Raw genomic sequence first — 14610 nt, 5'->3', positions numbered from 1 at the left:
CAAGCTTCATGGCCCCCAGAGCATGAAGTGGGGGAAATGTGGTATACTTGCCCAAAACTTACTGTTTTTTTTTAGTGATAGAATTTTTCTTTTTCCCCCTCCATGATCTATACTAAATATTCCCCTTACTTTTCTCTTGAAAATCTATACTGTGCTGGAAACGGTTGACAATTTTGAGTTAATCAGTACCTCTCTGCATCTAGTTCCACTTTTCCAAAGTTCATGAAACTGTTGTGGTAGACTGGAAGTTATCCTGCCACAACCTAGACACTGTTTTGCCCAGGCTCAGTATGCTCCTTGTTATTAAGCATATCATAGAAAGTCTTGAATAACCTGCCTTGAGTCTCCCAGTGATGAACAGTACTGTGAACCATTTTGGTCATGAACTCTTGTACATGAAAATACCCTGGGTCTTCTTTGAGTATGCATATGTACAGACCTACAAGACGGATAGTTTCTGCCTTCTGGACCTGTGGGGAGAATACTTAAGTTTATCAGAGAATTCTACCTATTTGCTTTGTTAACTGAATTACCTTCTAGCTAGTTAAAAAAAAAAAAAAAAGAAAAAGTCTTTCATTAGGAAGAGACAATTATTAGACTTTAGAATTCCTTCTCTCTAATATCTGTGTGTTGCTACATAAACATGCTACCCCAATGCATTTCTGTCAAGTGACATTTCTGTAGGACTTGTTTCTAATTTCCTTTCAATGAGTTTATGGTTTCAGAGAACAATTAGCTCTTCTCTCAGGTAAATTTTTTTTTTTTTTTTTTTTTTGCTGAAGCCTCCTTCTTGTGCTTGAATACTGGTAATCTACTGATAGTTGCTGAAATCCAGTTTGGAATCCTTAATTATTATATCAGCATGTGACTTCTTCCTATGTTATACTTATGGAGGTTGCTATATAGGTCAAAGTTGAAAAAAAGAAACTTCATCTGATCCCTCTCCTTGATAACCACAGGCTCTGGGATTTTGGGTAGTCAGGAGACAGAGGTACCACTTAAAAGTGAGAACGAGGAAAGCTACTTGGATTCAGATGATATGCTTCTTACTGGGAAGAATGAAGTGGCAGGCTGTAGATCTGAAGAGTCACGGAAAGAGGTGGATGAAATGAGAATGTCTGAACTTGGATCTTTCTTCCCAATCCTGGCCCAGCCTCCCTTTGAAGTCACGTAAATTCTTTGCATTCACAATACCTTTGGCAGAGTTCCACGTCTGTTTTCTCTTATGTGAAGAACAACCTCCTTTTGCTTATTTGAAAATAGCTCTCACAGTCTTTAATGGCTTCTAATTCTTATTTTGGAAGGGGTGGTGAACTGTCCATTTCTGTCCAACCTCTCACTCGTGATTTGATGTACCCCTAAAATAAGTTCTAAGTAATTTCTTTTCCAAGCTGGAGCCCTAAGGAGTCCGTCTGAGCCTCCCTTACACGGAAGTTTTCCATAATGTCTCCCTGAATCTTTTCCAAATCTAATATATCCTTTTTGACATGAACGGTCCTCACTGGGGAAAAGTGGGATTAGAATCTGGATCTTCTGCTTGTGCCTTATAATTCTAAGGACATATGATAGTCCTCTCTAATATCTGCATTTCAGCATTTGTATTCTCAGGAGCGTAATATGTTGTGAGAGTGAGCTGCCCCCTCTCTTGCTAGGTTACTCTTCATCTGTATTTTAAAAAACAGAAGCAACTGGAAGGAAGATGAAGGCAAAAGCTCTAATTACATCAAGATCACAAGTCCTTGAAAATGAGCAGGGACTGATGATGTTTTTAAAAGGGAATATACTAATGATCTTAGCAGGTTGCATCTCCAAGCCAGCTTTTACAGGCAATCCTTTCTGAATTGTTTCAGCAGGACCTGCTAACCAAGCAAACATCTGTGGCGTAGATATGCAAAGCACTAGGTAAACTTGATTTGTTTTCTGAAGTGTAGCTTCAACCATCTGCAACCATTTGTCTTGGTTCCATCACTTTGCATACAAAAAAATATAAAAATGCAGAAGCCTACAACTGGCACAATGTAGGTCTGCTGCCAGTACATCCCCAGAATGTGGACTCAATGCCCTGGTGGGTTTGTTTGTTTGTTTTTGTTTTTCCCTCCTATGGGAGACTTCATTCCATAGCAACCAAAACACAACTGGGTCCCAAAGAACATCCTAAATATTAAATGACTCTGGCTTGTCTGGTACTAATGGAACCCCCCAGCCCCTATACTACTTGTTAAAACCCTGAAGCTAATAAGGCACTCATCCAAATTCTGACCTTGGGCTGATAAATACAAAAAGCCATCCAAACCCAATCAAACTAATTTTAAACATTGAATTTTGGAACAATTAAAAAAATAAAGAAAGAGCTGAAGCTTGAAAATAAAGACATCGCCTAAGGTAATGTTCACTATTTAAAACTGATTTGAAAACAAAGTTTTCATGGCAAAGACAATTCTTTAGTTCTACAACTAGCCCTGGAAATTAGTCTCACTGTTACTGAGCTGAATAAGATGACTTGCATAGTAGCATCTCTTCAATAATTTTAAGAATCAACTCTGGCATTAAGGGCCAGTAAAACATAGGGTTGTTTCCATTAATAACCTTCACTGATTAAATGAGAGCAATAAGGAATAAAGGGATTCAGGAATGGAGGTCACTGTAAATGGGCTACTCAGACTACTTTTTCTCTACTTTTCTCTACTGAATTTTCCTTGGGTGTATGAAATGTTACTACAGTTTTCAGATTTACAGACAAAACATCAACAAACGATGACTGAGAATGCTTCCTGCAATTCTAATCAGCCATGTGCCACTGGGCTTACAAAAGGAATCCGACTTTTTCCTCAAATCTGGCTTATTTTTCCTGTCTCAGTTGGGAGACAATCCACTGACTGGTGATGTAGGCTGCTCTGTGAGCCACCTGATCTTGATTCTTCTCAATTCTTTTCAGTGCTAGCTAGATAATGCTTGTACTGAGTTACAGGAGTTGTACCTACTCACAGGAGTGCCTTCTTCTTCGGAGCTTGCCCCTCTCAATTATCTCACCAGCCTAGCTCTAAGTTCCTCAGTTGTTCCCTGCGTGTTGGCTTGGATATGTGTATGTCTTCCGAAGTATCTTCACCTTGTATCACAGCTTTGTGTTTCCATTGCATCATTTCACTGACTTGCCCAGCAATCCTCACTGGAACGTCTCTACCGTATATTCATTTCAGATCCAAAATGGCTGGGGAGGATTAGGCCACTCCGTGACAATATTGGTGCACCCTATTTCTGTAGAAATAGTAATAGCAATAAGGCAATTTCTTTTATTAAAACCCAAATCTCCACAAGGAGCTCTTCCTCTTCCAGACAACATGGAATCATGTAGCCAGTCCTACTTTTGCTTTATCTATTTCTGTAATCCTTATTAACCCTGCTCATATTTGTTGCCATGTGTGATGTTTTAGTCCTATTTACGTCAAATTGTAATGAAGGCACTTGAGTGACTCGGCCTCAACTCCAAGTTTTGCCAGAAATTTTGAGTACTTTCAGCTTTTGTCCTTCAAAACGGGTGACAGAAACACTTCCTTTGTCATCTTGTGTGGCTGGAGCATAATTTCACAAGGTTTTATAACTCCCGTATCTTTCATTACATGTCAGCATGGTGCCAAACATAATAGGGGCTCTGTTGGTACCTCTGGGTGCTATTGGAACCCGAATGATGCTTAGATAAGGTAGGACATGGTGTGTCTTCAGTAGAGGATGAAAGTGAAGACAGCTCTTACCTTTCCTTGAGACCGTCCCCCTGATTAATGCTGACAAGCTTTCTGCAGTTGGGATTCTAGCAATCTTCTCTCACAAGTGGCATAAATTAGGTGCAAGAGATGGCAATGCATCGCACAGCCCCCTGCTAGGAGAGTGGGAAGAAGTTTGGCATCGCAGTTCAGTTTATAGTATTTATTTCACTGCAAAATAGTTTCACGGCAAGTAGTTTCTTACTGTCAAAGGCACTTTCCATTCACTTCATAAATTACTATAAGCTTTGACAAGTCCTTCAAATTTGTTTTCCCCTTTCCTTGCCCCAATGTGTTACAAAAATGGCTTGATGGATATTTTGAAAGTTGACAGGCCAGTAGATCTTTCTGAACTAAAATACTCTTTCTGTTTAGGGGCATCACAGAAACTAAAAGGAAGAAAAAGGAATAACATGAAATTATATTAAAAGATATTTTTTTCTACAGCAACAAACTGTGAGCTTTTACATATTATCAAAAGCTTTGAAGAGTGGGGAAGTCTGGGTTTAAAAACACACTTCTTCCAATCCTATCAGTGAAGATCTGGTGAAAATATAACTTGTTCTGTCCTTACTACACATTCTTGTTCTATGGCATTGTTTCATTTTATTCATATTTAGTTTATTAAAAGCAGAGCGATTCTCATTCATTGCCTTTTAACTGTTACTTCCCGGTTGCCTTTCAGTCTTTGGCTGTAGAGCGTGCACAGTCTCAAAGAGGGTCAGATTGGACTTTGGTTTTCATTTTCCAATCTTTCCTCCTTTTGGTCGTTGTGGCGGTTTATGTTGTTGTTGTTGTAGTGTTTGTGTGTGTTGTTGTTTTTTTCACGTCTAATTTGGTTGGTTCATTGTTGCACATCAGGAAGATGCCTGAGCTCTTGATTTTCTTTTTTTTTAATCAAGCGAGAGCACACATGATCTTCTTACACATCTGTGCTTGATGTCATCAAAACTGCATTTACCCCTTAGAAAAAGATTTTTTTTCAGTTACTACTTACTTTTGACATAAATTTAATACATTAGACATCACTTTATTAATGCAGCTGGATGCAGTGTATAACATAATGCAGTGAGGTCAATGCCTAATGAAGAGTTTTATGAGAGAAGGAATTTACAAAGTGATTTTAAAAAGTATCTATTTATTTCCTTACCAGGGTTTCTAATAAATCTTTGGCCCAGCTGACAAGCTTGAGTAGACTCCTGAACTTAAATCTTTGTCGTAATATCTTGTGGTCTTCTTTCTGATTCAGCTGCTTTCCTGTTGAAGGTAGTACTTGGACATGTTCTGGCTGTGACAGCCTCCAGAAATGGGGCTTTTAGTAAGATAATGAATCAGATAAAGGCGAAAGGAAATCCTCGGCTTTTACTGGGAGTTTCACTTGAGCAGAATCTGAGTAGGAACATCTGGATGTGTCCCATGATCCAGATTAATAACGTTAATAATGCTTTAGAGGAAATCAGAGTCTATTTTATAACTATTCACTGTCTAGGACATAAAGCCCTGCTGTTTTGAGTAGGAAATACTGGTCAAGACACTGGAGTTGGCCCCCATGCTTTGTGAAGGGTGTCGTGCTATCTTAAGTATCCATCTGGATGATTAGGAGAAACGCAGATTGGATGAGTGTTAATTTCTCATTTGAAGGGTGTCATTTCCAGTATCAGCCTCACACATCATAATGCTGCGCCACATAATGCTGGGCATCTGTGTACTTCTAACCGTGAGATGTGGGATACATTGCTTCTTGACCCACAGGCAAGATATTAAATAGAAACAATGAGAGCAGTAAATTATTTTTATGATTTTTTTTTTTTTAGTTCTATAGATACAGTGTTCTGGAGCTGATTTTAAAGGGGGTAAAGGGTTACCAGTCAGCAATATCAAAACTTTGTTTCCAGATTATCTTCCTTAGTTATTCGTTTGAATTTCTAATGTGTGGAAATATGAATATGAAACATTACTTAGGTAAGAGGAGATACTTCTGTTGAAGTTAGTGGACTAGAGCGTCAGCAGATGGAGAAGAGAAGCCAGTCACTGGTGTCTGCCTGCTGAGAATCCAGCCCATTTGTCCTTTGCCACTCTTTTGTTCTATAAATCTAAATTGAGGCTTTTCTTTTTTTTTTTCTTTCTTGATTTCATTTGTTACCTTGGCACAGCAGACAATATGACTGTACATCTTTCATAAAGTGCCTTGAGATGTCTCAGCATGATAAGGTGCTAATTAAATTGAAGCTGTTGTCAAACTGGGAGAGGGAGTAAGAGTTCAGGGCTACCTAGTTTATACACTAGTTTAGGTGATGACTTTAGTGAAACTAAACAGGAAGGCTTCAGGCACTTAGGAAATGACAAAACGTATGCTAACTCAGATAGCTCTCAAAACTTTATTGATTCAGTCTGTATGCATATACACAAATGCCTGGGATGAATCTTAGGTAAAATCTCTTCAGTCTATAAGAGGGTGTCAAAAATAGCACTTCCAAGGTCTTAGGGATATAGCTAGGTTTTCCTGCCTTCAGCACAGTGACAAATTTCACCCAAACTATCCTCATCTTAACTCACTTGTTTTGTAGCATTGCATATTTTATACAGCTATTAGGACTCTTCATAATAAAAAGGATTTTGTGATTGGCTGTTATTGAGATCCAGCTGAAATTCTGAGGTCCAAGAAAGGCGTTCATTCAACAAATAGTTCTGTTCATATCTCTAATTTCCTAAGAGTTCTTGGAATCATATTTTATACTTGTCCTTTGCATAACAATTTAAAGTTATGTAGAATGTATCACTAAATATCATGCTCCTCAAACTGTAATTGCAATCAAAAAAGTGTTCTTTGTCCTGAAAACCATAAGGAGGAGCCACTGTTATTTACCTAGAGCTTTATAAACAATACTTTACCCTTGGGACATAGTGTCTTTGGGTCAATACAAATATCAGAACTCACTAGGTAGGAAGAGGATGAGGTAAACACCAGAGACTCTGAAGGCTTTATGTGACAGCCTTATGTTAATTTTTTTTTAATTAATGTCTTTGTTAAAGTTGAGTTATACAACAATACAAATATAGGTGGAGTAAGAAGGCTAGCTTTGCAAATTGCTTGAAGGACATGAATTTATCACTGAGGTGAAAAGAGAGAAAGAAAATGGTAATCAGATGACTTTGGATCTTTTGTTGGCTTTGCTTTGAACACTAGAGAGATTTTGTCCATTTCTGAGTCAGTTTTTGCCATGCTACATATAAATAAATCCAACAGGTTAATATTTAGTTCTATATCTCAGTAGTACTGGGTGCACTGATTCTGTAACAACCCCAGATTTGAAGGGAGATTGCCATCTGAAGGGAGGTGCTGCTTTGGTTAAGGCTGCCTACTCCAGCAGCCAGCTATCTGTGGTAGCTGTATGCAAATAAAAGGGCTCGTTCAGCTATTGCTAACAAGCTGCACCTGAGGTCTTCAGCTCCAAGAGCAGTGACTCTGAAAAAGAAGGGTGTAATCAAAGGTTTTCAAAGCAATGATGTAGTCAGAAACAATTTTTTGAAACTGCTATCCAGAAAAAAATCTATGCAGAAAGGCATTTAAATGTTTATCATAAAATGAAATTTTTTGTATTTCTATTTGTGCCTGTTGCCTCTTGTCCTGAGAAGAGTTTGGCTTTATCTTCTCTACTCCCCCTGTCAGATATTTCTACTCATGGGTAAGATTCCCCCTGAGATTTCCCTCCTCCAGGCTGAACAAACACAGCTCTCCCAGCCTCCTTGTACGACAGATGCTCCAGTTCATTAATCATCTTTGGGGCCCTTCACTGGACTTGCTCCTGTCTATGCTTGGCTGTGCATGGCTGAGATGGTTTTAGCTGTGCCCTTAATGCCCGGACAAAGGAGACTTCACTTGGTGTGGCCAAGCTGGAGAAAGTGGCTCTACCAGGTGGAACTGTGCCTTGCAGGGTGCTGGCTGAGAAGGGTCTCTCCCCTTTGTGTGCATCAGCTAGAGACTGAGGAGTTTTCTTCTGGCATGCTGGAAAGAGCAATGTAAGTGATAGCTTGAAATGACACAGTGGCAGCATGTCATGTTGAAATCCAAGAACAAAAATCAAATGGAAATTTGGGAGTCTGTTTTGTTACCACTTTGTGTCGCTGTTACCAGAGTTTGGTCCTGCTTTAGTATTTTCGCTGCTCCCTACAGGATACTCACCTTTCCATCACCTCATCTTCTTAGTGATGGATATTGTGTTTGCAAAAAGAAAAAACACACAACATTGTAGTGAGAGAACAAGGCTTGTTACAGTTTTTTCTTCAGCAGTGTTTTCAGGACCTGAAATATCCTGGATACAGGGGCCCAGAGCTGTTACACGAGGACAGGATCGATTCAGTCAATCAGACGGAAAACCTACTGTCAGACTCGCAGACCTTTAACCTGCTCCTCAGAATTATTAGAACTCCCAAATCTCTTTGCAAGCCTTTTCTATTAGACAGATATTCCCATGTTTTGATTTTTTTGCTCCAGAAGTAATTTTTTTTTATAATTACCTTCATTGAACTGCACTTACCATCTGTGAAGTGAGAGGCACTTAAATGATTTATTAGCCTGGGTTCCTAAAATGTGCTGAACAGCGTGGGATTGATCTGGGTAGTGACAAATACAGGGGGCATGACAATGGATAGGTGGCCAGTGTTTGATGGAGCATCGTGCTGTCCTGGTGGGGGCTTACTCTGTGGGGCTCTGTTGGCTCTTCCAGTTGTACAACAGATCGATAAAAGACAGGTATGCTGTGCCTCAGAAATATAAAGAAATATCTTCAAGCACAGCTCTCCTCTTGAAAAAAAATCATGTGCCTCTTGTTTCTGAAATAACTCTCCGTAAAAGGCTCTAAGGAGTTTTCTGGCAGCCAAGAAAATCTTTCTAGAGTCCACAAGTTTATTCCGATTCTTTTTTGCCTGTGCACTGATTGAAATTCAGCAGGCTGATGTTGGCCCTCACTTTGTTTCTCCCCTTGCAAGTTGTATCCATGATGTCTAAGTGCCTTTCCACGCTCTTTCCTCAACCCTGTACAACAAGGCTAATGTTCAGTAGGGCTCAGTAGAGGCAGCGCAGTACGGAGCAGAAATCTGAGCGGTGCAGATACAGCTACAAGCATAATTAGCGGTAGTGAAAGGCTGCAGGTATCAACACTACTTATAGAGGGAAATGTGGTTCCGAGCTAAGCAGGAGGTGGGAAGGCGGAGCACATGCCTTTCATGCAAGCAAAATCCTGCCTCTGGTAATAGGCAGGGGCTCCAGGCTTACATCTCCAGCTGCATTCTCATCTGAGCAGAGGCTGTGAAACCTTGCTACTTGCAGAGCAGCGTTTTGCTTCCCCATGTAGCAGACGCTCACAACTTCTGCTGACCTCAGAACTCAGCAGGAGCCGAGATGAAGCAGCTCCAGCCCTTCACAGCGATGAGGTGCCACCAAGCAGCTGATCTCACAGATGCAAGGGACTGCAGGTGAGCCAGAGTCTGCTCTGTGCAGATTGCCTGGAGGATCATCACAGGAACATTGGCAAGGAAGAGGAGGCTGCAGAGCTAACATCAGTGGTGCGCTCCTGCTGGGGGTTAAGCATCTGCCTTCCCCCTTCTCTCAGCAAAAACAGACAGATGAGAAAAACCCAGTGCAGACACTGCATTAATCTTTCTCTTCCCCCAACCCAGTTTAATGTATGCAGAGAAGCACAGGACTGAGCTTAGAAAGGATAACAAGAAGGATTTGCATGGTTTACTCCGCGCCATGGAACAGCTTGGACCAACGCTGTGATTTAACAAGCTGGGTTCCAGACCTGCCTGCACGGTGCAGTAGTACACAGAAACGGTGCCACGTCTGGCGGCTGGAGCGGGGCTCTCTGAGCGCTGCGTGCAGCAGCAGCTGACTCACTCAGTGGCCAAAGCAATGCAAGTTGGCAGTCAGCGGCTCCAAAGCCACACCACGGCTTTTTTTGTGCCCCCAGTGCTCCCGTGCTGCCTTGGGCAGTATGGACCACCTGGGTGATGTCCTGCTGGCGTAGGGTGGGCACAGCCAGTGCAAAACCAGGGAGCAAATAAGCCAAGAAGGAACTGAAGGAGGTGTGAGGTGTTGGAGGGCTGCGTGGGGAGGGTGGCATCGGTAGGGACTTCTCTCTGTGTCTTCAGCTCAGCCTTACCCTTGCGTGATGATTGATGGGCTAGAAAGGCCAGCAGGAGTAAGAGGAAAGCCCCACCATGGGGAAGTTGTGGAGTATGTAGGGAACTTTGGGTCTGGTCTGAGCTCCTGAAATTTCAGGGATTCAGCTGTCATTCAAAGCTGCACAAACCAGCATAGCTGTTACTGTGTTTGTACTCTGTACTTAGATGACCTTGAGTTAAATTTGGAGTCTGGACATTCATGTCTACCTAAGTCCTGGGTATTTCTCTGCCTTCTAATCGTGATTGTCCTTAACAGCCTAGTTGTACCACTCTTGAAGAAATATCCACTTCACCTGCTGTATATATCCTAAACTGTAGACATTGTTGATGAATTTGTCTTTCATTTTTTTCTCATTGTTATCTCTCCTAAAGCAAAGGTTCTCTTGTCTAACACTATTTGCACTGTAGTTTTTTTCTCCTCTTTCTGTTCTCTTTCTTTCTCACACCCGGTTTTCATGGCGCCCACGAGACATCAGTAAAATCGAATCAGACCTACATACTGAACTACCCTGGTCTTGGAGTCAAGCTCAGGGTCTGGTTCATTGGTGGGGTAGGGGTGGTGGTGGAGGAAAAGATCAAAGGAGAGGAATCCTCAGGTGATGTTCCTGTTTACTGGCTGATTCATCCATATGTCCTAAAGAGCAGCACGTGGCCAAATGGAGCTGGTGAGAAGCAGAGACAGATGGCACCATGTGGTCTGGAAGGAACACAAGGTTTTACACCCAGTCAGAGATGCAAAATCAGAGCCCTGAATGCTCATGATTCTTTTGGTGTAGTTGATATCTAACCCATTATCCAAATACCAGGATTTAGGCTGGCCTGTATTCCAAGGATTTATTTTGATTTCCTCTTTCTTTTGAATCTGGATTTCTTCAATAAAGTGCTATTCCTTCTGGCCTCCAAGTGTGTGGGCAGGTCTGTTCATGGTGGACAAGCAGCCCCGAGGAGCTGGGTGGAGGAGGAGAGGACAGACCCTTGCAGGTGCCAGCCCTGGGCATTGGACTTGGGGCATTATGCTGAACTGAAAACTTTAAAGGATCTTTCAGCCAAATCTCACGTCTTGTCCTTTTCATTTCACAGGTCCTCCCCTGGCTCTTTTGGGGCCTGCAGCCTGTGCTGCAGAAGCTGGTTTTGTGCGTTTGCTGGAGTAGCAGTTAGTGAGCAGCAGTGTCCTGAGCAGCCTGATACATTCCAGCTCCCGGAGGGTGAAGGGCCCCAACTCGCTGCGGCAGCGCCATCCCTTCCTCTGAGCCGTGTCAGCGCTGAACTTGGATGGGAGGAGGCTTAGTGACCTGTCCCCAGGTGAGTGCCCGAGCTCTGCTGGGAGGACTGGGCAGGTGGAGCCAGGGCTCCCTGCTGGCAGGAGGGTAAGGGTGAGGCAGGATAGCTGCCAGCTTTGCAACGAGTTCACGCCTGGTGCTTCCTCGCCTCCGATTCAGAAGGCTTGGGAGTCCAAGGAAGAGAAATAAATGAACAAAGGACTGGGAAAGAGCTAGAGGAACAGCAAAATATTTTTAAAGCTCATCAACGTCAGCCCACAAGTGATGAATCTGCAGGGCACAATCCAGTTTAAACTGGCGTTGGGAAACTGAGGATATCCCACTTAGGCTTAATAATTAAAGGAGTGATACACGTTCCTACTTGCTGCGCTAAAGATGAGTGGGGTTTTATCTCTGTACTGCTAACAGTGCCAGTGACATGTTCATAATGCTGTAACACGTTGCTCTGCACATACAGCAGAGAAGAGGGCTTGTGGCAATGGGCCAGAATCACTTAGATCATTTTACCAGGGGCACATCAGAGACCAGGGGACCCCATCAAGGAGCTGCTTTTTCCAGTCCGTAGCACCCCATGTTGTGACATTTCTCGTATTGTTGTCCCCCGGCATTACTTCTGACGACACAAAAAATGATTGTTGTCTTTAGATATAAAAATCAGTTTAACTCTAGCCAGGGTCAAACTGCTGTCACTGTATTCAGATACAGGTTTCAACTTAGTTTTGTCACCCTGTGAGTTGGAAAATTGCAGCTCTGGGTAGGGTCAAACCAGGGTTATAAACTTTCTTTGTGAGCAATTGAGTATGAAACAAAATCTGATTTGCTCAGATACAGGTAATGTTTTTTTTTTTTTTAATCCTCCTTTTTAAAGCGCAGTCCTGCTTCTCCATGTTGGTTTTAAATAATTCAGCTTTGTGAAACCGGAGGGCTTGAGAAATTTCAGAAATAATGCATGCAAAAGTCTGGCTTTTATACTCGTGATGTCTACGGGATTCTGCAGCATCCTGGCGTGCTGTGTGGGTGTATGTGTACATGTGCTTTTTTTGTACTCGCATGCATACTCAGACACCCGCTCACTCCGTATGAATTGATTATGTTACCCAAATACCTCCTAGGGATCTCTCTCTCTCTTTCCGTGGATCTGGTACAATTTGTTCTTGAAATTACTCTAGGAATTGTACAATGTCGCGTTAAACACACCCACACTGATACGGATACAGATTGAAAGCAGATAGGCATTAAAATGAAGTGGTGTTTAAGTAACTGCTTTTCTGCTCTCAGAATATTTTCTCCTGATAATTCATTTCTCGGGAGTGATGTAGGTTGTGCCTTGGGCCAGGAGGAAGAACTAGATGACAATTTTAAGGAAAAATCCGAGGTGTGCAGACAGAGGCCAGGTTATCACTTCCCAGTTCCGTGCCTCTGAGACACAGGTCAGCCTCAGCTTGTGGCACAGGTGCTATCAGAGAGGTTAACACAGAGGTTGCCACGTTTCATCCCAGAGGAACCAAACAGGGGCAGCACGGCTCCAAATGGGGGAGCCCCTGGACAGAAAAGAACGCAGAAATCAAGGAAACAAAGTGGAGGAACTCCACAAAAGAGAACAGCTTTTAACTGTGCATGCAGAACACGACTCAAACGGGGCCCAAAAAAAGGTGGCAGTATCACCCAAGGGAGGTGCTGAGTGCACCCAGGCACAAACCCTGCTTTTGTGCCTTAACACTGGTGCCGGAACACTGCTGATGCATCTAGCATAGAATAAACACCAGCCGTTGGGCATTCCTCCCTGAACGTCTCCTCTTGCAGGTAGTGGAAACCACCCCGTGTTTGTCTGTTTCCTTTTGGTGGTTGTCTCAGCACAAAAGGGGTGGTGTGGGGGAGCTCACAAGTTGCCACCAAGTGTCTGAGCTATGTATTTAGTTGATGTTCTCACCTGATGGAGGCATTCCAGTTCTCTTCTTGCTTAGATTTTTGGGATTTTGTGTCATTGGTTTGGTTCTCCTGGCACTTTACTCAAGTGGCACTTAGTCTGTTTGCTTTTTTCTGTCTGACTTGTTCCATCCCCTGCTGTGTTCCCTGCATAAGGATACATGGTTTCCATGGCTTTGTTCTTAAAGAAGTGTCAGCCAAAGCTGTTTGTGCCTCTGCACCTAATTGCCTTCTGCTGTGCCTGGGTTTAAAAGCCTGCTCACAACCTGCTTGGTTTTAAGTGCCGTAAGGCTGTTCTGCGGTGAGTCAGAGATGTCTGCCCCTCTGCCGTGGGTCCCCTTGCCTCCAGAAGCGTCCCCAGTTCCCGGTGAGTCTGCTCTTTAACCGTCTTCTCAGCCAGGTATTAAACCTTGGTGTTTTTGCCTCTCTTTTCAGTCCTGTGTAGGGTTACTGGGAATGTTTCAGAGAATATTTCTTGTTTGCAGTTTCCTTCCCAAGAGCCTAAATTTTGCTTCCAGAATGTCTTTCCTTCCCTTACATATGTAAATTGTGCCAAAATGGACTAGATTTTTCCCCAGTACCTCCTAAAAGCCAGTTCAGAGTCCTGTGAGGTCTGCCACCTTAGGCTTGGCAGTCACGTTGCCGTGTAATCCTCTCGGGGGTCACAGCCCCACCTGCCTGCTGGTAGGAATCAGCTTCAGGCCTGAATTTCAGTTTTGCAGAGGTGCCTAATTGTTGGCAGCAGACCCTGTCTGAGTGTGTGAAGAGGCCAGGTTTCGGATGTGTGCTTTTTCTTGGTGTCCCCTATTGTACAGGCTCGTGTGCTTCTCCATCAAGTCCTCGCCAGCAGAGCACAGACAGCACAGGCCCTCGCTCAGTATTGTTCTTTCTAGTCCAAGGGTGGATATCCCAGAGGCCAAGGCCCTTTCTTGAGTGCTGGCCTGACTTGTTTGGAACCAGAACTAAGGTTTGTTGTAGTGCTTCCTTATTTCTTTTGGCAGAAGGCTTTGGATTTAACAGCCATCCACTGTATGCTCTGTCTCCTAGGTGTCTGACAGCACTCCTGGAACAGTAGCTCTTGCAAGATCGCTCTACGAGTAGAAACCTCCAGCAAATGAGCAGTAGGATCTCATGGACAGACTCCACCTCACGTGCTCTTGGGAGGTATCATGGCTTTACATCATCAGCTCTGCGCGGCTGATGCCTGACACCTCGTGTGCAGCATGACTGAGCTGTGAACGGAGCAAGAACTGGAATGGAGGCATTCCAGTTCTCTTCTTTCTTAGATTTTTGGGAATCGTGAACATGTCCAAGACAGCTCGCGCATTCTGGTAGTCATTGGTTTGCTGTGTGATTCAGTTGTCCAGCGCGTGTGCTGCGGGCTGGACACTGCACGTGGGCTCTGTTTTGGGATTTCTGATGATATCCTATTGGGATGTCAGGACTGTTGGTTTCTATAA

At 43.1% G+C, this 14610-nt stretch overlaps 1 protein-coding gene across 11 annotated transcripts in view; it reads left to right on the top strand.

The window, feature by feature from the left end:
- LOC308200846 (protein FAM169B-like) overlaps positions 1–14610 on the top strand; it is a 117307-nt gene that overhangs the window by 90723 nt on the left and 11974 nt on the right. For all 11 annotated transcript variants that reach the window (XR_013955854.1, XR_013955855.1, XR_013955856.1 and 8 more), the window contains one exon: positions 11025–11246. The gene's annotated coding sequence lies outside the window, so the exon portion shown is untranslated. The remainder of the gene's footprint in view (positions 1–11024; positions 11247–14610) is intronic.

Source organism: Anser brachyrhynchus, assembly GCF_964034855.1.
Source record: "Anser brachyrhynchus genome assembly, chromosome: 11".
NCBI lineage: Eukaryota > Metazoa > Chordata > Aves > Anseriformes > Anatidae > Anser > Anser brachyrhynchus.
Note: the sequence above shows the minus strand (reverse complement) of the source record. Positions and strands in the feature narration are given on the sequence as shown.